The following is a 27,738-nucleotide window of genomic DNA, read 5'->3' as shown; positions in this document are numbered from 1 at the left end:
TGAGTAAGGTAATAAGTACATTTCCTATCCAGCATTGTTACCCCCTCCTTTTTTTTCCTCTACCATCCCTTCCCTTCCCACCTCCCCAACTCTTCCCTCCCCCCACTCCCATCCCCAAAGTTGTAAAGTTCATCTTCAAGATAGTATCTTGTATATCTCATTGTTACACTGGGTCAACCTGTATCCTTATTTCAGCATTTTGTTATTTCCCTTCCCCTCCTCAAATTAGAAAAATGTATATACAACATGTAAGGCACTGGAATCAAATATAGTAAAAACAGGAGTTATACCATTGGGGAAGAACATACAAAAGAAGCAAAAATCACATAGTACATTATAAATATACATTAAAACAACAGCAAGAAAGATAAAACCACATGTGTCCCTATCTTGGGGTTAAATTCACTTAGCACCATCTTATATGGTCATAGGAGTGGTTGTGGCCAAAAGGGAACCCTACTGCATTGTTGGTAGGAGTGTAAACTTATTCATCCACTTTGGAAAGCAATATAGAAGTTCCTCAAAAGACAACACATAGAGCTCCCCTAAAACCCAACAATCCCACTTTTGGGCATTTATACAAATGATCACAAACAAGGCTATACCAGCACAATTATGTTTATCGCAGCATTATTTACCATAGCTAAGATATGGAACTAACCCAGATGCCCCTCAGTAGATGAATGGATCAAGAAAATAGGGTATGTATATACATATATATACATTATACATATATATATATATATGTATGTATATATACATACACATACACACACAGGGATTCTATGCCTCCATCAGAAAGAGTGGCACTGCCTCATTTGTTAGGTAATGGAAAGACTTGGAAAAAACGAACTTTACAACTTCACGCGGGCGGGGGCGGGGGCGGGGGAGGGTAGTTGTGGAGGTGGGAGGGAAGGGATGGTAGGGGAAAAACAAAAGAGGAGGCAACAATACTTGATAGGAAATGTACTCATTAACTTGCTTATGTAACTGTAACCCCTCTGTACAGTATTTTTACAATAAAAAACATACAAAATATTATATTAAGTGAAGTAAGCCAGGCCCAAAGAAACATAGGTCCCATGGTTTCCCTTATTTGCAATATCTAGTATATGTCTAGGACAAACAGAAAAGCTATGTACATATGACCATATAAGATGATGCTAATTCCAGTTTTCTAAGTAAAGCTGCCCACTAATTCCATACAAACAACAACCTACTGGATTTATACAAGGTAAAACAAAGAGTAGGAATTAATATTTTCTTGACTACCCCCTTAGTGCCTAGCAGAGTGTTGTGCATTCAGTAGCCACTGAGCAAAGGATCAGAATCAATCTAAAAATTTAGCATTGTCACTCTGTACCCAATGTAGGATGAATAGCTGTGTCATGAATCAGTTCAGTAAGAAATTCCAAGCATACTATATGAGGTTATTTGAATATCTGATTCTATGTCTCTGTTAAGTGGCACCCATTAATTCATTGCTCTTAATAGCCTAACCTTTTGTGACTTAATTGTTAATTAAAGAATCAACAGGGGAGAATAAAGTGATTCACAAATCCTGTCTTTCTTTGACCTTAGCTTGTTCAAGAAAAAATAAGTTTGATTTTATTAGGAACCTACCACTCACATTTGTGTTATGCCAGTCCTGAAGCTTGAACTCAGTCTGGTCCTGACTTTTAAAAAAATTTTATTGTTTAAAATTTATTTATTGGGCTGGGAAAGTGACTCAGTAGTAGAGCGCTTGCCTTGCATGCATGAGGCCCTAAGTTCGATTCTCAGCACCATGTAAGCAAAAAGAAAAAAGCCGGAAGTGGTGCTGTGGCTCAAGTGGTAGAGTGCTAGCCTTGAGCTGAAGAGCTGAGGGACAGCACCCAGGCCCAGAGTTCAGGCCTCATGACCAGACCCCCACCCCCAAAAAAATATTTATTTATTTATTTTTTACAGTACAGAGTGGTTACAGTTACATAAATCAGGTAATGGGTACATTTCTTTTTGAACAGTGTCACCTCTTCTCTAATTTTCCCCTAGTTTTTTCCCTCTCAAGCCCCACCCCCAAAAGTTGTATAGTTCATTTTTAACATAATATCAGTGAGTATCACTGTTATTTGTTCACCCTTTGTCCCACCATCTCTGTGCTCTTCCTTACCCTCCTCAAAACAGATAAAATCATATACATGACAAAGAGGTTCAAAAATCAAAAAATGACAAAAGAAACACACACACACACAGAGACACACACACACAAACAAGAACAAAATACAAAAAACCTCTTGTTTAGGCCAGCCCAGGCAGGAAAGTCCGTGAAACTCTTATCTACAGTAAACCACCAGAAAACTGGAAGTGGCGCTATAGCTCAAGTGGTAGAGCGCTAGCCTTGAGCTGAAGAGCTGTGGGACAGTGCTCAAGCCCCGAGTTCAAGCCCCACGACTGACACACACACAAAAAAACCTCTTGCTTCCCTTTATTGGAGTTCATTTTGATAAACATAATCTTACATGATCATATGCAAATAGCTATTGAGCCTTTGTGATCCTCTCCTAAGAATATCTTCTTTTGATCTCACTGCATGTTTAGAGTCCTGTTTAATTTATCATGTCCAAGTGTAATTTTTGTCTTTTAACACCTATTGTGTTTACTTGTAAATTTATAAGCACATTCAATTACTACAAATGAGGGTACCCATGCAACCTATGTTTCCTTGAGTCTTTTTTTTGGGGGGGTCCAGTTGTGGGGCCTAAACTTGGCCTGGGCGCTATCCCTCAGCTCTTCAGCTCAAGGCTAGCGCTCTACCACTTGAGCCACAGTGCCACTTCTGGCTTTTTTTCTTTTTTTTTGCTTATGTGGTGCTGAGGAATCGAACCCAGGGCCTCGAGCATGCAAGGCAAGTGCTCTACCACTGAGCCACCTTCCCAGCCCCGTTTCCTTGAGTCTTAACATAATGTTTTCGAAGTCTTTTCATTTCCTTATGAATGGCTCAATGCCATTCTTTCTGATGGAAGCATAGAATTCCACTGTGTATATAAACCACATTTTTTATCCATTTGTCCACTGAGGGTCCATCTGGGTTGATTCCATATCTCAGTACTAGAATAAAGGATAATCATGGATAACCCACTCAATTCTGTAATGTTATGCTCTTGGGAAGGGAAGTCTTGATCTTAGAATCACAGAGAGGGTTGCATGTTATCCTAGAGCATATTTTGGATGTGGTAAATAATGAACAAGGTTGTACTGATAGCTTTAGTGTGGCCTTGTATGTGCTATTGGATAAATACCCAGGAATGGAATTGCTGGGTAATAAGGGAGGTTCCTTGAGCTGTTCTGTGTGTGAGAATGACCCACTTCTGGCTTTTTAGTGGTTAATTGGAGCTAAGCATTTCATGGGAGTTTCCTTCCTGGCTTGGTTTCAAATTGTGATTTTCAGAGCTCAGCCTCCTGAGTAGCTAGGGTTACAGAAATGAGCCACCAGCACCCAGCAGGAACCTATCATTCTTTTTAAAAGCAGTTGAAGAGAGTTTAAAGGAGACAACAGACATCCAAGAGTTAACTCTAGTTAGTTACTTCTGTCTGTTCCTACGTACTGTCATTTAACAAGAGACCCAGACAGAGCCTAAAGAATTCAAGATTTGGGGAGAAGGATGAGAAAGAATCCATTTATGATTTATTGAAGTCTATGAGCAGAACTATAGAAGAAGAGAGGCTCAGAATCAGGCTGAAGGGATTGGAAAGTTGCATAAGCCAAAATTAGGGGCCAGTAGTTGAAGTCAAAAGCAAATCCTCTTGACCATTAACTAAAACAAATAAAAGATCCAAAGAAGTACTATAGAAGCTTTGAACCCTAGACAATGAATATTTTCATTGTCTATAACAATCCTCAGTTATAGCAGAGGAAGTGTAGATGCAGAATATTTAGTTCATGAACAAACATGTACTGAGAACTTTCAATAAGCAATTAAGGGGTCAGTTACCGACACTGATTTAGGAACAAGTAGGCAACATTCAATTCGTTGGTCTGAGAAAGTTGCCAAAAGAGAGCAAACTTCAGGGTGAAAACATTTATGATTTGCTTGTATCACAGTTACTAAATCCCACTGGCTAAAGCAAGCTATATAGTTAATCTCAGAGTTAGTGTGGTAAGGGACTAACAAAGCCAATGGATTCAGAGACATTATCAAAATGAAAATCATTACTGTAGCATTCTCCTCCAGGCCTTTCCAATGGTTACAGGATTTCTAAATTGTCCCGTTGAAAAGGTAAGGGAGTTGGGAAATGTAAGCATCCATTGCCATTTCACTTTGGTGGAGAGCCGCTCCTGGGGAACATCAACTCTCTGGCATTCCTACATGCTCCCAAGAAATCATTTCAGAATCTATAGCCAGACAGTGTGCGAAGGCAGAGAGATGCATGAACAATATTGGCAGGTACAAGTGATGACTATGGGTGATCTCCAGGGTGGGCCAAGGGAATACAAACAAGGTATCAACACCATCTACTACAGCAAACTTAGATAAAATACAGATCTTGACTTCAAAGAATCACTGATGAATGGGAGGTCTTTGCTGTGATTGACTTACAGTGTAGAACAGGTAGGGTGATGGCTGTCAGCAGAAGGGAAGGCCTCACAAAGCAGGCAACATTAAGGTCAGATGAATCCACACTGAGGTTTATCATCTCAATAGGTTTAAAGGAAAAATGTGCACAGAGGAAAACACAGAGCACAACATAGTGACTAGGGATTTTAGAAAAACTGGAAATAGTTTTGTCTGGCTAACTACCAAGAGAATAGATATGGTACTGGCTCATGGGAGATCAGCCACACCAGGATGAGGAGTTTGTATTGCACTAGTACATAGAGAAAAAATGTAATACAATGGACATGTATAAAAAATCCTAAGATACTAACAGAGCTGGAGAACAGAGTTGGGAGACCTAAATCTCAGCCTGGTCCCCTTGTCCTATGGAATGGATCAGGTGCTGGCAGCCGAAACTATTATCCTTTATAGCCGATAATGTTAAGAGGATGTCAGATTATTTATCTTTGATATCCCATTGCCACTGACTGATGACCTCAATGTAAAAATGCTTGATTAATTATTGTCCTGCAAGTCTCAAGGAAGGGCTAGTTGATACAGTCAGTTCTGCCCAAGAACTTAGTCCAGTTAAGAACAAAGTAAGTAAATGCATCCTATTGTGTCCCCAACATATATATGTGTGTGTGTGTGTGTGTGTGTGTGTGTGTGTATACATATATATATATATATATATATATATATATATATATATGAAGTAAAGTAGATCCCCTAACTTGGAAGCTAACCTGAAAGGAATGAGTTTATCTCTATAGTCTAAGCCAACTTAATAGGTAGATGAATCCCTGATGATCCAAACGATAATGATAATAATGTTTGTTTCAAATTTTTCCTTTTTGAGAACATACATGGAATTTTTTCTGAGACTTGAAAGAAAGGGCATGTGATTAAGGCTGAGAGTCTGAGACTCAAATACCTACTACCTGATATAAGCCAGTGGTTTAGTTCTTTGAGATAAATCATAGTTTGAATCCCAGGCAGACTAGTAGCTCAGTACTAGAATAAAGGATAATCATGGATAACCCACACCATTTCATAAATGCTATGTTCTTGGAGAGGGAAGTCTTGATCTTAGAATCACAGAGAGGGTTACATGTTATCCTAAACAAATGCTTAGGAATAGCTAAGAACTCAGGAAGGTGGACTCAAGCTAGGTGTCCCTGGTGCTGGACCAATGACTTTCCACTGTCTTCTGATTTTCCTTACACATAGCCCCTAACAAGTGGACTGATTTTTGTAGGAACATCCATCTCTATGTTCTTATTTTATTAACATGTTTTTATTGAGCCCTATGGAGATGTGACATCTTGGAAGGGATGGGTTCTACAGACAAAAAGGTGATATACTTAAGTTTATGTGCAAAGAAAAGTACATTATTAGCTCCATAAGCTAGTTGACAAGACTTCACCACAGCAGATGTACCCATCAGCCTCTATAAATGCCTTCTTTATGAGTTAAAGTGTGAAAAACTCAGCAATTGGTCTCTAGTCTACATGTTCCCCTTGTAAAACACCCTAATTAGCTGAAGCTGAATAATACTTTACAAAGAATCTCTGCTGGCCTCCTCCTATAGACAAAAGAGCCGAAGACATCCATAAGTAATTAGGCTCCTCTACTGTATGAAAGACATCTGTTTAAAGGAGCAGTCAGGCCTTCCACTCTGCCAGCGAAATCATATTTACTTTATTCATCTAAATAACGTGGCTTGTTTGCCTTCTGTATGAAATTATCTTGTGCTGTTGCTCATTGATTGAGTTTTATGAGACAGCATATGATTTTCTGGGCATCCATATGCCACTCTGTTGAGAATGGAATGGCTTCTTGTTGAGTAGTCTCAATCATCATATCCTTTTATAATTTGGACGCATCAGATTTACCCAAAATGTCCAGTTCCCCATTCCTATTTTCTTCTCTGGTGCCAAGCTCTACTCTTTCCCCAAAGAAATAAATCAATAATATATGGATACCCTATATTCCATTTCTAATGAGTTGCTTCCTGTTTGGGTAATTATGGCAATCTGAGTCTACTGGAATAGGATGTATTTTTAGTCATTCAGATTGTTCGTACTTGGATGCTTAGAAACATGTGAACAAGAAGGATCAAAGTGGCCACAGATGTGACTTCTACTCAGCTTGAAAGTTCAGAACTGTTGGTCAGAACTTGACACAGCCATATTATAAAAACAACAATGTTACTGGGTGCTGGTGACTCACACCTGTAATCTTAGCCACTCAGTAGTCTGAGATTCGATTACTCCATTGTTCTTAGAACACACACACACACACACACACACACACACACACACACACACACATTGTCCAGCTCACATATATACATATATATATATATATTAAAAATTAAAGAAGCCTTGGAATTGTGGCATATAACTGTAACCCCAGCACTCAGGGCACAGAAGGCTTGTAAGTTTAAGACCAATCTGAGTGAGGTAATAGGCTTCTAGCCTGGCTACATAAAAGAAACAAAGGGAAAGAAAGGAGAGGGAAGAAGAGGAGAGGAGAGGGAGAGGAGGAGGAGAGGGAGAGGAGGAGAAGAGGGAGAGGATGAGGAGAGGAGAAGAGAGGAGAGGGAGAGAAAGAGGGAGAGGGAGAGGAGAGGAAGAAGAGAGGGAGAGGGTGGGGAGAGGGAGAGGGGAAGAGAGGGAGAGGGAAAGGAGAGGGAGAGGGAAAGGTGAGGACCGGGAGAGGGAGAGGGAGAGGGGAGGAAGAGGGAGATGAGAGGAGAAAAGAGGAGAGGAGAGGAGAGGAGAGGGAGAAGGAGAGAGAGGAGAGAGAGAGGAGAGGACAGGGAGAGGGAGAGGGGAGGAAGAGGGAGAGGAGAGGAGAGAGAGGGGGAGGAGAGGACAGGGAGAGGAGAGGAGATGGAGAGGAAAGGAGAGGGAGAGGGAGAGGACAGGGAGAGGACAGGGAGAGGAGGGGAGAGGAGATGGAGAGGAAAGGAGAGGGAGAGGGAGAGGACAGGGAGAGGACAGGGAGAGGAGGGGAGAGGGAGAGGGAGAAGAGAGGAGAGGGAGAGGGAGTGGGAGAGGGAGAGGAGAGAGAGAGGAGAAGAGAAGAGAAGAGGAGAGGAGAGAAGAGAAGAGAAGAGAAGAGTTAAAGAAAGTGCAGTAAATTCAAGATGCTGGGTGACAGATCTCTAAGAGTTCTTCACACTTTGTCAATTTTCCCGGAGTCTAGAATCATTCAAAAATAAATTACCACAAATATGTGTATGTTGACTCCAATCAAACATCAAGGTGTGTCACCCTAAAATGGAGCTAGTCAAACTTCCTTAGCCACCATGAGGTTCTGCCCCACTGCTGCCACTGCACAGCAGTGTGCATGAAACAGAATCATGCTTCACCTTTCCCTCTGTATCATCCAGATGTGAACTAGAAGCATCTGGACCCTTAAGATCTGACTGTTACCCACGCAGAACTCTGCTATATGCCTGTGGAGATCTAACACCCTTTCCAATAGTCCTTCAAAACTCTAAGGATGGAATGAAGTAAGGTACTCATTTCACTCCTATATCAATTTCCTGTTTCCATTAAACATTTCCAGGTAAAAAAAAATTACTCCTTTAGTCTACACATGCACCCTCCACTCCCCAGGACAGGGACTCAAGTGTGAAACTTGACTTCTCCATCCCAACAAATCCCCCAGCACTCACCCAAGGCATTTGTGACCAGAATGCACATCACCTCTTGTAATGTCAGGGGTGCCACCAAAGCATGTAAAGTATGGCACATGCATGCTTTCTAAACTTCTGAGTCACCTCACCTCTGAATTCCAATTATGGTCCTTTCCTGTCCAATTTCATACTTCTTACTGTCTCTTCTCTCCTTTCTTTGCTCCTATCATGGCTGATGGCAAATTCTTCCCAAGAAGAGCAGACTTTCTTTGTTCTCTAGGCATCAATGGTCTCAGGGCCTTACAATAACCTTGGGATTCTCAGGAATATAAGGACATTTCCTTCCTCCAGAGAAACACCTGAGGCCAGTTGAAATCATCAAATTCTCTCTTGCATGAGCTCTGTGAAATGAAACACAGTGATGGATACTCCTAAGGGGTCTGTTTCAAGCATGAAAATGCTGATATACCAAGAATGGAACTTAGTTTTATTTTATAGAATTAAAATACCTTTTTATGCATGTTCATTTTGGGGGGAGGAGGCAGGTACATGTGTGTGCTGATCCTGGGGCTTAAACACAGGGCTTAGGCGCTGTCTCTGAACTTCTTTTGCTCAAGGCCTTTCTTGGGGCAGAGGTAGTTTATTGGAGATAAGAATTTCTTGGAGTCCCTTGTGTGGGCTGGCTTTTGAACCATGATCCTCAGATCTCAGTCTTTTGAGTGGCAAGGATTACAGGCATAAGCCCCTGGCACCTTTTAAAAGAATACATAGTGGCAGGCGCCAATGGCTTCCACCTGTAATCCTAGCTACTCAGGAGGTTGAGATCTGAGGATCACGGTTCAAAGCCAGCAGAAAAGTCCATGAGACTGTGATCTCCAATAAACCACTAGAAAACCAGAAATGGCGCTGTGGCTCAAGAGGTAGAGCGCTCACCTTGAGCTGAAGAGTGCAGGGACAGCACCCAGGCCCAGAGCAAGCTCCATGACCAACAAAAAAAAAAAAGGAAGAAGAAGAATACATAGCATGTTGCAAAAAATAATATAAAGAAGAGAACAGAAGATAATTAAATCCTATTAAATATTATCACCTGTCATTAACACTTTGGTGACTATTACAGGAGCATCCCTTTACCTGAGAGCCCCAAAATTTTCAAAGACTACATGGTATTCCAGCTCTTATCTCTTAAAAGTACAATAAACTTCTTTTCTAGAACCCTGTTTTCTTCTTTCACCTCCATTTCTATAGTTGCTGTAATTTGTTTCAGTGAGACTGAGGTTGCTATCTTTTATTTTTCCCTAGTCCTGGGGCTTGAACTCTGGACACTGTCCCTGAGTTTCTCTTGCTCAAGGCTAACACTATACCACTTGAGCCACAGGGCCACTTCCAGATGTTACTGAGTAGTTTATTATTACTGAGCAGACTTTCCTGCCCAGGCTGGCTTCAAACCATGATCTAAGCTTCCTAAGTAGTTAGGATTACAAGTGTGAGACATAGGTTGATATTTTAATATGTATTTTGTCTTTGGTGTCATTCCTGTGACATATACAAACTAAAAATATTGATAGATGATGGGCTATATAGTGAAAGGGGGAGGGGGAGAGAGGTAGAAGGGACAGCGTGAAGGAGGGAGAGAGAGGGAGGGAGCGATCCAGCCCTATTGTCTGTGTGGAATTTAATAGGACATCAAGAGAACCTCATTGTCCACATTTAATACTGACTTGTGACTTGGCCAACTTCAGCCTTTGTCTTGATTGTTCAAGCTTGCAAAAGAACAAGTTGCTTGTAAAGATGGTGCCATGTAATTTCATCATGTGCCATCTACTTCCTACTTCCTTCTCTGATTTTTCATTTAGAGATAACCTGAACCCTAAAGATAACCTAGCTCCTAAAGGGAGTTGTTAATCTCTCTCATTTCTCATAGCTGTCCACCTCAGAGAACTTGGGCCTAACCTTAGGCAAAAATAACAGTCTTCCTTGTGTCAATCAGTTAGATCTGAGGATATTTTTTTCCTAGTTCAATCTAATGAGTTCTTTGTCACTACAAACCTCTTTAGGATGTATCTTATTTCCAGGTGTTTCATAGCATTCTAAACTGTTCAGACCTACAACATGCAATGTGAAGAATCACAATAACAAAAACTTGTTCAGCCTGCACAGGATTGATGATCTGTTTGTCTGAGGTAGAACACATACCCTTAGATTTATCACAAACCCCTATTGTCTTATTCTTGATTTAAATAATTATTTCTTACTACTTATTTATTTTTTTAAATTACAAATATTCTGAAAGCATTAAGTATTTTACCAAGACACAGAGGATGCCACGCCCCAAGAAATTTAGTCCTCTACATTGCAACATGCAACTATCTAGTGACTTACAATATTTTTCTTCACACAGGAAATATTTATAACCATGCATATTCTGTATCAGACACTAATGCGCAAAATAGGCATTGTCTCACGGAGGTTGTAGACTAGTCATCCTCAGATCTTTTCCTGAGATAACATTCATTAAGATTCCATGAGAATTTTTAAAAGCAAAGGTTTAGACAACATGCAACTAGCTCAATTGTCTTCTTTCAGCTTACACTTCTTCTAATCTCTATGACTATATATAAAACCAATCTTATGCATGAATCTTCCTTTAAGTAAAAACGTATTTCCTTACTGTGAAGTATGTGTGTGGTCCACTAAGCTGTGGACTAGAATGGCTCTGGTGGAATTGACCGAGGTATATTTGAATTGGCAGATTGCCAATAAGTGCAAAACAAGACAGATGATAAAAGAAATTAATTACCATCAAGAGAGGCTCCTGGTTCTTGATATTTAAGGGGAGGCTAGCAAATGCAAGGTGTTCCTCAGAGAATGCCTGAATGAGTGGACCCTCCACTCTGCTGTAATAGCTTATCCCTGGGGGACCTGAGGAATACAGAACACACCAACATGACTCAGTGCTGTCGAACAGAGTCCATTAGACTTGTCCTAGATGACAGCAGGGTTCCATAGTTGATAAATGTTTGACAAAAAAAAACTATTTCCTATTTCATGAAGGAAATAGACCTTTAACTTACTTAATTTAAACTAATTAACACTTTGCTGTTGATTTCAAAAACAAAATTGCTCTGGAATTTGTTCTTTTCCCTCTCTCTCTTTGCTCTGGAGTTGACATTCAGACCAGTCAGTAAGCTTCTGAATTCTTACTCAGGTCAACTTGCCTTGTACATAATTCAAGGAAATCCATAGTGCTCCGATGTCAGCAACATGCAGGACTCATCTTCTGATTGATCTAGATGGAGATAAGTCATTATGAAGAAAAGAAAGCACAAGATGAATGAAAAATAGAAGGACCATGGGCTTCAGAATCCACCAGATTTAAGTTCTAAAGGAACCTCTCTAAATAATTGTTACTTCATAAAATCTAGACATTTATACTCCCTTACAGAATGGCCATGATCACTATTGTGAGGTAATGTTTGCAAAGTTCCTGGTACATTGTGGTAGTGTGAATTTAATTTCTTCTTCAAGCTTTTTTCTGTTGGAAACTAACAACACTGCTTTGTCACCTTATCCTGAGGATGATTTCCCTCATATATCAGTCATCTCATCTAGCAAATCTAACAGTGTTGACTTAAGTGTCACATCCTCTTGGTACGGGACAACCATCAATGTTCCAAAGCTGATGATGACACATCTTTAGGCATGTGTAGAAGTGACCTGTGCAACATCCTCTCTGTGGGTCTCCTGATCTAATGCTAAACATGGTAAGTTGCTTTGATTGTTGTTCACAGTCATCAATGTTCTTTGGCTGCACTGGAACTTTGAGTTCTTTCCATACTCTGAGTTTGGACTCATCTCTGACTTGCTTTGAACAAAAAAATAAAGCAGAACTGCTGCCTTGCACTTACCATTTAATCTCGTGCACTATTGGACTTACTTATGGAATAAGCTTGGTCTAGGTAACTAGAAAATGAGCCATGAGGAAAAGAACTAGAATTCCCCAACTAACGGGTAGAGGTAATGTGAACTCAGTGAACAAAAGCTGACAAAAAAAAATGCATGAGGCAGGCAGTTCAGTCAAGATCTAAGCAACCACTCATTGAGACTAACTTGATGAACCATGAAACCATGAGTTGGACATATGGGGATGTTTTTAAGGTAGTAGGGGTTTTATTTTTTATTTCATTTATTTATTTATTTAGTCATTTGGGGGGCCTGAACTCTAGGTCTAGGCTCTGTCCTTCAGCTCTTCAGCTCAAGGCTAGCACTCTACCACTTGAGCCACAGCACCACTTCTGGCTTTTTCTGCTTATGTGGTGCTGAGGAATTGAACTCAGGGCCTCATGCATGCAAGGCAAGCATTCTACCACTGAGCCACCTTCCCAGCCCAGTTATTTTGTAGTGTGTAATACGTAATGAAGGTGATATGATCCCTGTGGTAACTGATAGCCTAATGAGTACCCCTGGGTCCTCTCAATCATCAGAGCAACAGACTCACACCACAGGTTTGCTTGTCCTACCAATGTTCAGCCACTGATTGTGTTCTTGGATCTTCTTTATGACTTACCTGGCGGCCTGATGATGGAGACAATTTGTCTATGAGGAGGCATAGACAGATGATGTGTGCATCCCCCTTTCTAAAGCAAAACAGGAAGAACTAACAGGATGCAGATACTTAGAAGTGTGATATGGGGTCCAGGTTTTAGGGAGGGAGAATCTTTGGTTGGGAAAAACATACAAGTTAATACAAGTGAGAGGTTAGAAATAATGAACTAGAGAGTACTCAGACAAGGTTGTGTTAGAGGTTGGATTCTGCCTTCTCTGGTCCCTGCCTCATCCTGTCTCCTCCTAGAGATCTCCACTCTGTCAGCAAATTTAAATTGAAGCATTAGTTGTCTATGGCTTAGGGTGCTACAAGTTCATAGATAATTATACTTTCATGTCACTAAACATTCAATACAGAGAGGCAGAGACAGAGAGACAGAGAGGGACCTCTTTACTTTTAAAGGTAAAAGCATCTTGCATGTACTTATATCTACATCACATGGACCAATTTTTCCTCTAGATTCTGCCTGCCCACCTCTCTTCTACTGTCTCTATTTCCCCCTCCCCAATTCAGAGGTGAGATCACTAGTTCTATCCTTATTTGTTTTGTTTTTCTGATTGATTGATATTTTTGTTTATTTATCTGGTTCTTGAGATGGATTCTCACTATGTAGTTCAGGCTAGCCTCAAACTTACGATCTTCCTGCTTCAGCCCCTAAGTGTTATGGTTACAAGTGTGAACCACCATGCCTGGTTTTTATTCCTGTTACTGTAATAGTGCATGTTTCTGTGAACTTCACAATATAATTTTCCTGTCTGTGCTTTTCTTTGTTGGTCTATAAGCATCTGTAGGGCAAAGCCACACACATATGTACACACAAACACACACACACATACCACACTGATATCAACCGCTATTGGTTCTTTTATTGTTCCTTTTTTTGTTTTTTTTATTGTAAAGATACTATACAGAGGGTTACAGTTACATGAGTGAGGTAATGAGTACACTTCCTCTTGAACATTGTTAGCCCCTCCATTGTTTTCCCCCTATCATCCCTTCCCTCCCTACCTTCCCTGAGGTTCTTTTTTTTTATTGTGATTAAGTGATTACATAGTTTCTAAGTCACAAGTTCATTCTAACTTTCCTGGAGCAAATTGTCTATCACAGTCTGTAATATATAACAGTGTTCACATGTTATACACCATACATGTGATCAGCAGCATGGGGATATTTAGTAGTGGTTCAACCAGATGAGCAGGAGTTCTTTGTTTCTTAAGTCCTGTTAGTTTTGTCGTATCACCTAACATTTTGGATTTATCATCCACTTATCAGGGAGACCATGTACCGTTTGTCTCTTCGCTCTTGGCTTACCTCGCTCAACACTGCAAATGCCATTATTTTGTCATTTCTAATGGCTGCATAATATTCCATTGTGTATAGATACCACAATTTTTGGATCCATTCATCTGTGGTGGGGCATCTGGGTTGTTTCCATATCCTAGCTATTGTGTATTGTTCCTTTTTTTATACTTCCCACAGGGTGCCATACCCTTGTATACAATCTTGAGAAATCAAGAATAGTCTTTGAAATATCATAGGAAAATTCAGAACCCATCCCTGTGTATAAAATATGGACCTCAAAATGATATTGTCAAGTAATTATAAGCTGAACTGGTTTATACTTCCTTGCTGTATTATTCTATTTTCCAATCTTTATTCCTTAAACCTCTTGACAGAGCTTCTCTTGAGAATCACATCCTAAAAATCCTTATATGTAGAGTGATTCTCAAGGTTCTACCAAAGCAGATTACCAACTAAGCTTGACTGAGGGTCATGAAAACTTAGCCTAATGAGAAAAAGCAAGAAAAGCAGCCAGAGGAGAGCAATGGTTTTGACCCAGGGAATCTTCACTGTTTGGGATATCTGGCCCCTAGTATTCTTGAGAACAAGTAGAAGCACAGAAGCACAAGATTTAGGATAGAGGTAAGGGGCACAGCCCCTCCAGAGAATGCAGGCATGGTCTTAAGGGGAAAGAAAGCTGGTCTAAAGAAAAGCAGGACTTGGGCTCCATGAGAATGTAATGCATTTTGTCTGTTCACAATCAGCTAAAGCATCCTGGGCTTTTGGTTGCTGGGAGAAAGGTGTGTTTGTGAGTTGAGAGAGGTGCTTCAGCTTGGAGCCTTAGTTATCAGTGGACAGGAAGAGGAGTGGGGTAGGTTGTGAGGAGGATTGCAGGGATTCATAAATGTGTGTGGCTTATGAGAATTTCATTAAAACTCCAGATCTGACCTCGCAGCATTATTTCATTCTCACCCAGTCCAAACCTTCAAGCTGACACACAGAATGCTATGAATTCCTTTTCTCCTTCTGAACCCTCCAGCTGACACACATGGAAAGCTATGAATTCTTTTTTCTCCTTTTTCTCTTTCCTTCTAGAGCCATGTACATTTTTTTCTTAAGAGAACAAGGTAAGCGTGTGTGTGTGTGTGTGTGTTCCTATGAGGGGTATATAAAATGCCCGTGATACAAAATGCTTCCTCCTGGACTCAGTTGAGTGTTTGACAACCAGTATTTTGGCTAAGTCTTTGCAAGCATTCTACTTAGAAACTGAGGAATGTGCTGGAATATGCCTGTAATCCTAGCTACTCAGGGGGGCTGAGATCTGAAGATCACAGTTCAAAGATAGCCCAAGCAGAAAATTCTGTGAGACACTTATCTAGAATTAACCAGCAAAAAGCTAGAAGTAAATCTGTGGCTCAAGTGATAGAGCACAAAAACTCAGGGACAGCACTAACGCTCTGAGTTCAAGCCCCATGACCAGCAACAGGAAGAAAGAAGGGAAGAAAAAAGATAGAAAGAATGAAAGAAAGAAGAAAGGGGGAGGGAAGGAGGGAGAAATGGAGGGAGGGGAAGGGTAGGGAAGGGAAGGGAAAGAGGGAAGGAGGGAAGGACAGAAGTAGGGAGGGAAGAAAGAAGGATGGAAGGAAAGAAAGAGGAGAGGGAGGGAGGGGAAGGGAAGGAGGGAAGGAAGGGTAGGAGGGAGGGAGGAAAGAAAGAAGGAAAGTAAAAAGAGAAAGAGAAAGAAAGAAGGAAGGAAAGAAGAAAGAAGGAAGAAAAGAAAGAGAAAAGACAACTGAGGAAGATACTGACCAGCAGCACTACATTGTTGAAAGCTGTATGGGTATTAAGTGCCTTCTACCATGGCACACAGCATCTGTCTCCCACCCTGTGGGGCAGGGGGATCCTGCTTGCTCAGCAGCCTCAAACAGCTTCCTGTCAGATGTGCTCAGTTAACAGTGGATCTGAGTCTGCTTTTCAAAATAAGACACACACCCCTCCCCTGAAAAAGGCCCAGGAAAACAACCAATGTTTGCAGGTTAATATTTTGTCAGGTTTAGGATTAAACAATTTATCTATTCGTTATTCAAGAGTTTCTGATTTTAGCCTTGTGAAATCAGTTTACTCCATTGTCTACCACTATAAGACAGCTCCTAATTACCAAAGACTCTGGGATCATGTGTCCCAAGGTTAAAAGGATGAGTCCCATTCATCCTTGCATGAATTCCAGCCTAGGATCTCATTAATTTACAGCCATAATTGTAAAGGGGATGGGTCATAGAAGAGGAAAACCACAAAACTGTGATATTAGGAAAGGTGCTGGCTGGACACTTGGAAAGACCTGGGATTTCTGCCCAGAATCTGCTCAGCTAAACAAGTGCTAGTCCTCCCTGAGCTAGTGCCTGTCTTAACAAAATGAAGCAGTTAGACTAAGCCAGGAGGTATAGCTTAATTAGCTCAAGTAACCCAACTATGGAAAGCCACCACAGTATGTGACAAGCAGAAGTGGTAGGAACCTGTGATTTGAATGGCCTCTGGAAGACATTCAAAATTAAATGTTACAATGTTCTTAAATTTGTATCTTGAAAGTTGGAAATGATAGCATACTTTTCAAATGCTGCCCAAACTAGCACAGATGCAGTACACAACAGCATTCTTCACAGTAGCTAACAGGTTAGAAGCAACCCAAGTATTCATCAGTGAATGAACAGATAAACAAAATGTGGTCTATACATACAATGGAGTATTAGTCTGGCCTAAAAAGGAAGGAAATCTGATACATGCTAGAAATTATGCTGAAGTGAACTAAGCCAGACATAAGAGATCACATATGGTATGATTCCATTTATATGGGACTACAGTACTCAACTCACAAAGGCTGAAAGTTTAATGTTGCCAAGGACTGAAAAGAGGAAGAAGCTGATGTCTAATGGATGTAGAGTGGGTTTTGTTTGTTTGTTTGGAGTATTTTTCTTTATGTTTTTCATTGTGGTTTTTTTTTATTGTGAAAATACCGTACAGAGGGGTTACAATTACATGGGCAAGGTAATGAGTGCATTTCTTATCAAGCATTGTCGCCTCCTCCTTTGTTTCCCCTTCCCATCCCTTCCCATCTTGCCCCCCCCAGCCCTCCCCCTGAGCCAAAGTTGTAAAGTTCATTTTCACGTAACATTCTGTACATCTCATTGTTGCAATGGTTCTACCTGTATCCCTATTTAAACAATTTGTTTTTTTCCCTTCCCCTTCACAGATTATACCAACATCAAATACAGTGAAAACAGGGGTTATACTGTGGGGGAGGGACATACAAAGCAACAAAGAAATAATCTTATAAATGCGAGTCCCCTGCTTTCACTGTATTTGATGTCGGTATAATTTGTGGAGGGGAAGGGGAAAAACAAGTCATTTAAATAAGGATACAGGTGGATCCGTTGCAACAATGAGAAGTACAAGTTGTCATAAAAAATGAACTTTACAACTTTGGTGGGTGGGGGGGAGGATTAGGTGGAGGGTTGGGGGAGGCTGGGAAGGGATGGGAAGGGGAAACAAAGGAGGAGGCTACAATGTTTGGTAAGAAATGTACTCATTATCTTGCCCATGTAATTGTAAACCCTCTGTTCAGTATTTTCACTTTTTTTAAAAATGTTAGAAACAATCACAAGAAAGAAAAAAAATTTGAGTCCACATAGTGCACTGTGTTTTTTGAGACAGTCTCAATGTACATCGTCCAGGCTGGTCTTGAATTCTCATGTAGCAACATCCTTCTACTCTGCCTTCACAGAGCTTGGGATTAGAGTTGTGTACTGCCCTGCCTGGCTTGAGTATCGAGTTTTAATTTAAGATGAATCAATAGGTTTGGAAATGGATAGTAACAATGCATCATGTGAATGTACTTAAAACTAAACTCTACACTTTAAAATGTTTTAAATGGATCCAGGCACCAGTGGTTCACACCTGTAATCCTAGCCACTCAGGAGGCTGAGATCTGAGGATTGCAGTTCAAAGCCAGTCCAGACAGAAAAGTCTGTGAGACCCATCTCCAGAAAATTGGAAGTAGCACTGTGACTCAAGTGGTAGAGCACTTGCCTTGAGCTGAAGAGCTGAGGAACAGTGCCCAGGCCCAGAGTTCAAGCCCCATGACTGACAAAAAAAAAGTATTTAAAATAGAAAGTTTAGGAAAGATGACTTTTGGAAGAGATGGAAGAGAATGTTGAAAGGGGTGACACTGATCAAGATGCATTGTACTCACAAACTGGTATGTTGAACCAAAACCCTTTTGTATGACTACATGAAGATAATAAAAATAAATAAATGTCACTTTTGAAAAAAGCAACAGAGAGATTCTGTATGCCTTTAATCCAGCCTCCTCAAAGTTAAGCTTTTATATAACCTTAGCACAATTATCAAAGCCAGGAAATAAACATTGTTACAATACTATTAAGTAACCTACAGACCTTATCAAACTGGCCAATTATTCCACTACCTTCCTTTTATCTGATCTAGGACCCAATCCAGCATATGTATTGTATGTATTTAATTGTCATGTCTTCTTAGGAGAAGACAAAGACAATTTCCTCAAATTTGGGGATGCTCTGCAGAACTTCCTGGTCTTTTATGAGCATGACTACTTTAAGAACATTGGTTAGCTATGGGTTTGTCTGGTGTTTCCACCTTGTTGAACACATATTACTTGTTTGGGGCAAGAAAATGACATAAGTGAAGTTGTGTTCTTTTCAGAGCATAATATGAAGCACATGGTTTTGAAACATCTCATCATGGATCAAGTTAATGTAGATCACTTGGTGGTCTCTGCCAGGGTCATCCTTGGGAAAGTAGAAATTGCCCTTTATTTCTTGTTATATTTCACCCATCAATTTTAGCATCCACTGAGATTCTTCCTAGCTACCATTATTACTGTGGGGTTTTCCAAATGATGATATTCAATTGCCATCATTATTTCCACTATTCAACTTCCACTATTACTTCCACTACTAGGAATCTATCTCATTGACTCTATTCAAATTTAACTTCTAATACTCAGAAAAAAAACCCTGCCAGAATAAGGGTAAAATATATTCCTCAAAGCCAACTGGCTCCTAACCCCAAGTTCTATCCTAGTGTCAGATAAATAGTGCCCCCTTCATAGAAAAGAAAACTCTCACTTGGTACCTTCTGACAGTAGTCAAAGGCATAAAGGCTTGAAGAACAAAAGATAATATTCCTATATTCGTTTCCATCCCTCTACTATTTTTAAAAAATCAAACCTTAACATTACCCTATGCATATAAATGAGGTTACATAGAAAAGGTATTGGAGAACCATTCAGCCTAGAAAATACACATTAAATATTTATGTTAAATTTGCCCTAGAGAATGTGGATATTAATGAGCAGGAACTAAATGACAAAAGCTGCAATGTTCTAAAGGACTTGCATTTAGACACCATCTCCTGGCAGAGTTGGCTGCGTCCTTTAAGTCCACATCTTAGATGCTGATTTGACCCCAGGCTTTCCCCATGTACCAAGGATATCCCAGGATAGCATCTCTCTGAGCTGCTTTGGTTTGATGACAAATTGACAATAGTTTCCAGTTGTTCTGAAAGCTGATAGAGTAAAACCTTTTTTTAAAAAAATCAGTTAGCTATTTGCTCCTTACTATCCATAGTTAAGTAAAATGAACCCAAAATTTAGTGGTAAAAAACAACTATCTTTTTTTATAATCTTAAATTTGGAGGTCAGAGATTCAGACTTATCACAGAGAAGATGACTAGTCAGTCATCCATAATGCATGCAGACTTCTGCAGAAGACTCGACAGCTAGAGGATGACAGAAATGGCTGGGAACTGGAGTTGTCCAAAAACTTTCTCATCTATGCATTAACAATCTGAACTAGGATGACCTGAGGGTTGGTTCAACCAGGACTGTCAACCAGGCATGAATTTATATCTCTTGATGTGATATGGTAGCTTGAGAGTAAATGGATTTATTCAGTGGTAAGTCAGTATCTTCAAAGCAAGTGCTCAGAGGACAAGATAGAAGTCACATGATCCTTCAAGACCCAGATCCACAAGTCATACAGCAAAACTTCCATATTTATTGATTGATCCTTTCTTTCTTTCTTCTTTCTTTTGTTCTTTCTTTCATTCAGTCATTTGTTTGTTTTTGTGAGACAGTCTTGCTATGTGGCCAAAGCTGAGATTGAACATGTGTATGTATGCATACACACACACACACACATACACACACACACACACATGCATATATGCTAGTATCAAACTACCAAGAGTATTATAGCTTTGTAGTAAGCTTTCACATCAAAAGAGTTTTTGAGTCTTCCAATTTCTTCTTTTTTCAAGATGATTTAAATTTTTCTGGGTTCTTTGTATTTCCATTTTAAGTTTAGGATCAACAAAACAACAGCTGAGATTTTAAAAAGAAATACTATCATGACCAAAAATTGAAGAATCTTAAATCAGCCCCACTTAATTTGAAAACCTGTATCTCCAAAACATTCACATCCATTCCCTTTTCTGTTAAGTATATACACACATCTAAAATTCAACAGCAAACACTTTGAGTAGGGAAACATTTTTTTGTTCAGGGACCCCTTTGAGAATCATCGAAAAACCACATTTCTTTCCAGAAAATGTATATATGCACATTATTTTCTCAGAATTTTCAAGTATTCAAATAAATTAGCTAGCCACGTTAAGAAATGCAAACTGCATCTCTTCATCAATATGAAAACATGTGGAGAAAAGCCAGAGAGCTGGAAACTTCAAGACTTCACCTCTGTACAAAGAGAAAGACAAGTCTGGAGATTTGCCCAAAGTCACTTTGTTAGGTGGTAACAGGCATGAGCTGTGTCCAATTGTCCCAAATTCCAGATCAAGATTCTTGTCTAAGTTACCTGGGATCATAGAACAGATGACACTCTTCTTTAGGTCCTCCAAGATTCTTAGAGTTCCTGAGCCAAAGAGAAGCTCTGAATCTTGCAATTTCTATCTGTTCTGATATTCATACCTGCTTCCAAGAATCTTTGTGGTAAGAAAATAAAGGGAAACCTGTCATCCAAAAGGCACATACCAAATTTAAATGATTCCACTCTCCCAAGCAGGCTAAAAGACACCAAGGACCCACAGAGAAAGCCTGAGACAAGTTAGATAATCCAGCTGCAAAGACAGAATTAGATCACAGCACAATCTGTCCCGACCCGCAGGACGTCAACGAGGGCAGTGAACCTAAGCGAGAAGGAATGAAGGGACAAGAGACGTGAAGAATGACAGCAAGACAGGGGTTCTGATCAAGCTGCAAATTTTTATTTTTCACACAGGGGTATTTATATGCTTGGAATAAGGAAGCGTTTTCATTGGCTGTCAAGGAAGCTTCTTCATTGGCCCTGGCAGCTGCAGGATGTTTGCTTAGGGCAGGGAGAAAGGGTGGTCGTTAGCAGCTTCAGGATGTTTGCTTAGGGCAGGATGAGGGTAGGATTCTGTAAACTCAGCCTCAAGATGTTCCAGTGAGATAAGCAAGCCTATTATGTTGAGAGACTCAACTTTTGGCTCCAACAACAATCAAGAAGCAACCAGGTACATAGAGTATAAATACTAGTACAAGAGAGGAGAATGGAGAAGTTGACATGGGTATGGCAATGGAGACAGAGCTCCATGGAAGTAAAGAAGGAATCAAAGAACATACAATCTAAAAAATGGAAGAAAAAATATAGAAGGTATTTGGAAAGATAAAATACAAAGGCATTTCCCAGGTAAGCAAAAGGAAGGGAAGAGACAAAATACAGATGTTAAGAAATAGAGGACCAAGCTCAACAGATTTGCCAATGGTTTTCTTTTTTTTCTTTTTTTTATTATAAAGTGATATACAGAGGGGCAATAAGTAAGGTAATGAGAACATTTGTTTTCGACCAATGTTACCCGATCCCTCATTTTCACCTGTTGTCTAGTGAGTATTGCTGTTGCATTAGTTCACTCTTTGTCTCACTGTTTCTGTGGTTCCCCATCCCTTCCCCAAATCAGATAAACTTATATACAAGACAAAGGGTACTGAAATCAAAGACTGTGACCACAGGGAATAAACTAGAGGGAAAAGAAATTCAAAAGAAGAAATAACTGTAAACACTACACTAAACAACAACAACAACAACAACCACAAACCTTCTGGTTTCCATATCTTGGAGTTCATTTCAATTAGCATCATTGTAAATGGTTATATGTACATAGCTATTGAGCTATTGTGATCTTCTGTTAAGAATAACCTAGATATATTCTAGCTGTTATGAGTGAGGGAAGCCATACAGCTTATGTTTCACTGGGTCTGGCTTACTTCACTTGACATAATTTTTTTCAAGTCTATCCATTTCTTTATGGATGGGGCAATGCCATTCTTTCTGATGGAAGCATAGAATTCCATTGTGTATATGTACCACATTGTCTTGATCCATTCATCTAACTGAGAGGCATCTGAGTTGGTTCTATATCTTAGCTATGATAAATAATACTGCAGTGGACATGGTTGTGCTGACAGCTTTAGTGTGGCCTTGTTTGTGGTCATTTGGGTAAATGCCCAGGAGTGGGATTGCTGGGTCATAGGAGAGCTCTATGTTTAGTCTTTTGAGGAATGCCTATAATTGCCAATGGCTTTCTCACATTGCATCTATAGGCCTTGAGTCCTGTGTGCAACCTCAGCTTAGATGTCCCTATCCTGGGACAATTGAGAAGCTAACTATTCTTTTGTCTGACTCTCCACAGCTCCCCTTTGTGGATGGCCTGTACCACTTTTATCACAATGGCCTTGCGAAGGCTAAAAGGAGACGCAGCCTACACCACAAGCAGCAGCTGGAGAGAGACCCTAGGGTGAGTTCTCCCCAGAAATTTACATGTCAGTCTCCGCTACCACAGCTGAGCTCATTTGGTCCACTGTATGCTGTGGGGAAAAGCAGGGGATTTTAAAGTCAAGGCATCTAATGTGTTATGATAGGCCAAAGGGATCTTTATGAAGAGTGGCACTGGTGATTTTCTACTCCTCTGTGTGTAATAATTAGTCCTAGACTCATAAAATATTACCCCTTCGCTGCTGTCTTCTTCTGAGTTATTGTGTGAGGCCTTTAGCTTGCTCAGGAACCTGTTCTAGCATATTATCAATAGGAGGACATCAAGAGTTAATGAGTCATTTTATGAAAGATTTCCTCTGGTCTGTCCACATGCTCTGAGGATGTTTCCATGTCATGAATGGGAAAATAAGTGGTTCAATCAGGGACTATCTCACAACAAGCAGTGGGCTTTTCACTTGCCAAGCCTGGCTGAAGCCAGGAGACCATCTCAGCCTTCTCGCCCTGTATTTTCTCATGTCACCAAACTTGCCTCCATGTTTTAACTATCTTTGTGATACTCATAACTTCTATGTTTTCCTCTCTAGTTGTTACCTCATTCTTAGGCTCTTAGTTTCATTTTCTACTTCCTCTGACAGTGTGAATTCAAGTTTCTCTCAGGCAAATGTATCCTCTTCCTGCTTTTCAGAATAAGAAAGCTGGTCATCCCCAAGCCCTCCATTTTCCAGTCTTCCACCTCCCTGTGTACCTGCATACTCATGCTATTGGATAGACTCTAGTTTCTTTCGTGAAACCCAAGGAAGACAAGCTGCTTTTTATGTATTGAAGGCAGGGTAATCTCTTCCCTGGGATTTAAAAAAGAGCTGGTGAAAAGTGGGTTGGATACTTGAGTTAGTGATTTGCATAAGTTCCCCTTTGAGTGAATGAATCTAAACATTCATTCTTTTGGAACTTTTTATGTGAATATTTGTATGGCTTTAATCAGAAATTAAAGGCTTCCCCCAAAATCACCAATTGCCATAGGCAATTTTCTTAACTCTTCTACCCAGATCTTCTCACATGTTCTGGAATGGGATACCTTATGCTCCACGGAGCCACTTAATCATTGCTTTAGAAGTAAGACTCAATAACCTGAGCTACCAGCCAATGTCAAGCATTTTAAGGTTCTCTTGTAGAAATCAGTGCCATTAACTTTGAGGTAACAGCCATGGCTGTACCAACTCATTGCTTGGTGATATCCTTTGGCAGTCATTAGACAGGCATCTTACTTGTCACATCTATGAATCTAAAGTGGACCCCACTAAGTAAAGAGCACTCTGGTGGTCACGATACTGTTGATCCTTACATTTTAACCTTACTCCCATGGCCTTGCCCTTTATGGCCAATTGTTTTCCTTTTATTTAGGCAATTTCTTAAAAGTCTTACTGATCTCTCTTCTTTTAATTAAATAATTTAATCATTTTTTTCAAACATAGTTTTTCATCTGTTTGTGGTTTTAGAGTAGAGTTTCCAAGGATTTCTATGCATTTTCCTAAGATCAGACAGAAAGAAACACAAAGAACTTGAAGCAGAAGGAAAGAAATGCTTAAAAGTCTTAGTCTGGGAAAGAAAACTGAAGATCAATGAAGCTTTAAAAGAAGCCATTATATGGGCAAACCAGACTTTGTGGGACCATTAGAATCCTCAAATTTGGCATCTGCTGAAAGCAGACAAATAGTGATAACTATTGTTGAACAAAAAGCATCGACTATGTACGGTATAAGAACAGCAATATATTCTTCCCTGTGTGTTTGTAGACCTTAAACAAAATTCAAATATGTCTAGTGTTGGTATATATCAACTTGGGGGCTCCCAAGTACATTCAAACAGATTGCAGAAAAAAAAGGAAATTAAATTAGAGAGAGAAAGAGGAAAACCCAGGTAACCAAAAGAAGACATTATCCAAGCTCTTACTTCTTGCCTACATGTTTATGAACCAAGTGTTGAAAGTAAATTTTTTTAATCATTCTCTAAAACCTGTTGTCTTCTAGACCTAACAACTCTATCCACACATGCCGGTCTAACTTTCTTCTCCTTCCTCTCCCCCCACCCCACATACACTTTTTTGGCCTCTTTCATCACGGTCTGTAGGCTCATGAAGAGGAGTGGAGAGCCTAGGGAACCTAGGAATCCTGAGGATTCCTGAGTACAGGATTATGGGAATTGCTACAGGCTGTCAGGGCTGGGTCTACCTATGTATCTTTCTAGTCAAAGAAATCAACATGACCTGCTACCAATGCAAGACATAAAGACAATAAAAGATGGAAGAAAAACATAATTTTTCATCCGTTTGTGGTCTTAGAGTAGAATTTCCAAGGATTTCTATGCTTTACTTAACAACTTATTTTTAGGTTCAATGGAAAGTGCTTCAACATGTTTGCCTTTATTCATCAACATGCAGACTATTTTAGAAGTATTCTCTTGTCTTTCCAAGTCTTTCTAATCAGCACATTGCTGATTATCATCATGTCAGTGCTAAAAAGTGAAAAATACTGGGTGCCAGTGGCTTACACCTGTATTCCTAGCTACTCAGGTGGTTGAGCTCTGAAAAGTGTGGTTCAAAGCCAGCAGGAAGGTCTGTGAGACTCAACTCCAACTAATCACCAAAAACCCAGAAGTGGAGCTGTGGCTCAACTGATAGAACACTCTCCTTAAGCAAAAAAGCTCAGGTTAGCACCCCAGGCCCTAAGTTCAAACCCAAGGACTGTCATAGAAGAAGTAAATAAAGTGAAAATTGTGTCTTATGTTTTTAATATCTGTACATAGTATGCATCTGAGTACACTGTTCCATGTGTGATTTCAAAATGAATGGATGATTTAAATGTTTTTCATTGAAGATATAATTTAGGAAAATTCTCCTTATATTTTATCCTTGTTCTAAATTAAACAGCCAAGAAACAAAAGTATTCTTAAGAATCCCATGAAAGCTTGGTTTTAATTTCCTTTTTACAGTACTGGTATTTAACTCAGGATCCTGTCATTCTAGGAAGGCACTGTACCCCTTGTTCCTTTTTTGCCTTGGTTATTTTTGAGATAGGCTTTTGTGTTTATGCCCAGGGAAATCTAGACTATGATCCTCCTGTTTACACTTCCTGCATAACTGAGATGACAACAATACCACTTCATCTATCATTTTTGGTTGAGATGGAATTTTGAGTAATGTTGCCCTCCCTAGTCTCTGTTTCCCAAGTAGACAGTAACACAGGTGTGAACCACTGTGCCTGGCCTAAATTTTAATTTCTAAAGACCAGTATATTCTCTTTCTGAGCACATTCAGTTAATAACTAACCTCCAAAGCTAAAGTAATTTGAGAATGTAGTCAATAAATCCAAAGCTACAATGAAATAATAAAACTAAAAATACCTTCTCAGAATGAAATACAAATATTCTCTGCCCAAAACTTCTGTGAGATTTATTAAATTTTATCTGGAGCAGCATCAGCAAATCTTGAAGCCAAACTTAATTGTGATTCACAGGCAACATATCAGAGGCCCCACACTCTGCAAGCTATTGAAAAGCTTTCTTTAAGATGGAATTGTTTCATGGCTCTGTAAAACCCCAGTTACAGGCCTGAAATGGAGTGCTGAAACGAAACACATTTTCAAAGCTATACAACTCACATCTTTTCACCAGTAATGCATATTACACACAGAGAAACCAAATAGCCTAATAAAGACAACCCAGACCTTATTGGTTGAAGAATTACATATGTTTCTTTTTTGTTCTAAGTAATTTTACCACCGAATAAAAATTATTTTTTCAACCTGCTTCAAGTCTTCAAGTTGGAAACTTCCTTCAAGATTTGGGATTATAGGTCAGTGGTAGAATGCTTGCCTAATATGAACAAGACACCGGATTCAATCTCCAGCACTGTGAGTGAGCGAGCAAGAGAGAGAGAGAGAGAGAGACAGAGACAGAGAGACAGAGAGACAGAGAGAGACACAGACAGACACAGAGACACAGAGAGAGGGGGGAGGGAGAGAGAGGGAGATAGAGGGAGAGAGGGAGGAAGGGAGGGCGGGAGGGAGGGAGAGAAAGACAAAGGTAATTTTATTAGTCCATTGAACACATACTTTGTTTTACTTTCCTCAAGAAATAATAGCTTTGTCTTTTGTATTTGAGATCTGTGACTCCTTAGTTTCTTTCTCTTCCAAAAGTATCTATGTCTAGCTGGCAGCCAATGGCTCACGCCTGTAATAGGATCGCAGTTTGATGCCAGCCAAAGAAGTAAAGTCCATGAGACCCTTATCTCCAATGATAGAATGCTAGCCTTGAGGAAAAAGCTCAGGTACAGGACCCAGCCACATGGCTGGAAAAAAAAATCTATGTCTAAGTGAAACAAAAGTGATGTTTGCAGTTCTGAGTCAGAGCTCAAGACCTCACAGTTGCCAGACATGCCCTCTATCACTTGAGCTACTGTTACTCCATCCCCTTATTTACTGTAGTTATTTTTAGATAGATTCTTGTATTTTTACCTGAGGCCAGCTTACACCATCATCCTCGAAAGTATGTTCTCTCTATAGTTGATATCACAAACATATGCCACTACACTCAGCTTATTGATTGAGATGGGAGTCTCATTACCTTTTTACCTGATCTGGCCTCAAACCACAATCCCCTTGATCACTGCCTCTCAAGTTGCTGAGATTGCAGGCATGCTTCACCAAGCCCAGTGCTCTTTGTTCATTCTTGAACATAATTGTGGAATTTTTAACTATGTTCTAATAACCCACAAAAGTTATTTTCACTAGA

General features: G+C 39.9%; 1 protein-coding gene across 1 annotated transcript in view; it reads left to right on the top strand.

Moving 5' to 3' along the window:
• The first annotated feature begins 22,861 nt into the window (after window positions 1–22,861).
• Window positions 22,862–27,738, top strand: part of Pcsk2 (proprotein convertase subtilisin/kexin type 2) — a 231,922-nt gene continuing 227,045 nt past the window's right edge. Inside the window, exon 1 of the mRNA XM_013027061.1 lies at window positions 22,862–22,972. The gene's annotated coding sequence lies outside the window, so the exon portion shown is untranslated. The remainder of the gene's footprint in view (window positions 22,973–27,738) is intronic.

Source organism: Dipodomys ordii, unplaced genomic scaffold, assembly GCF_000151885.1.
Source record: "Dipodomys ordii isolate 6190 unplaced genomic scaffold, Dord_2.0 Scaffold99, whole genome shotgun sequence".
NCBI classification, from domain to species: domain Eukaryota; kingdom Metazoa; phylum Chordata; class Mammalia; order Rodentia; family Heteromyidae; genus Dipodomys; species Dipodomys ordii.
Note: the sequence above shows the minus strand (reverse complement) of the source record. Positions and strands in the feature narration are given on the sequence as shown.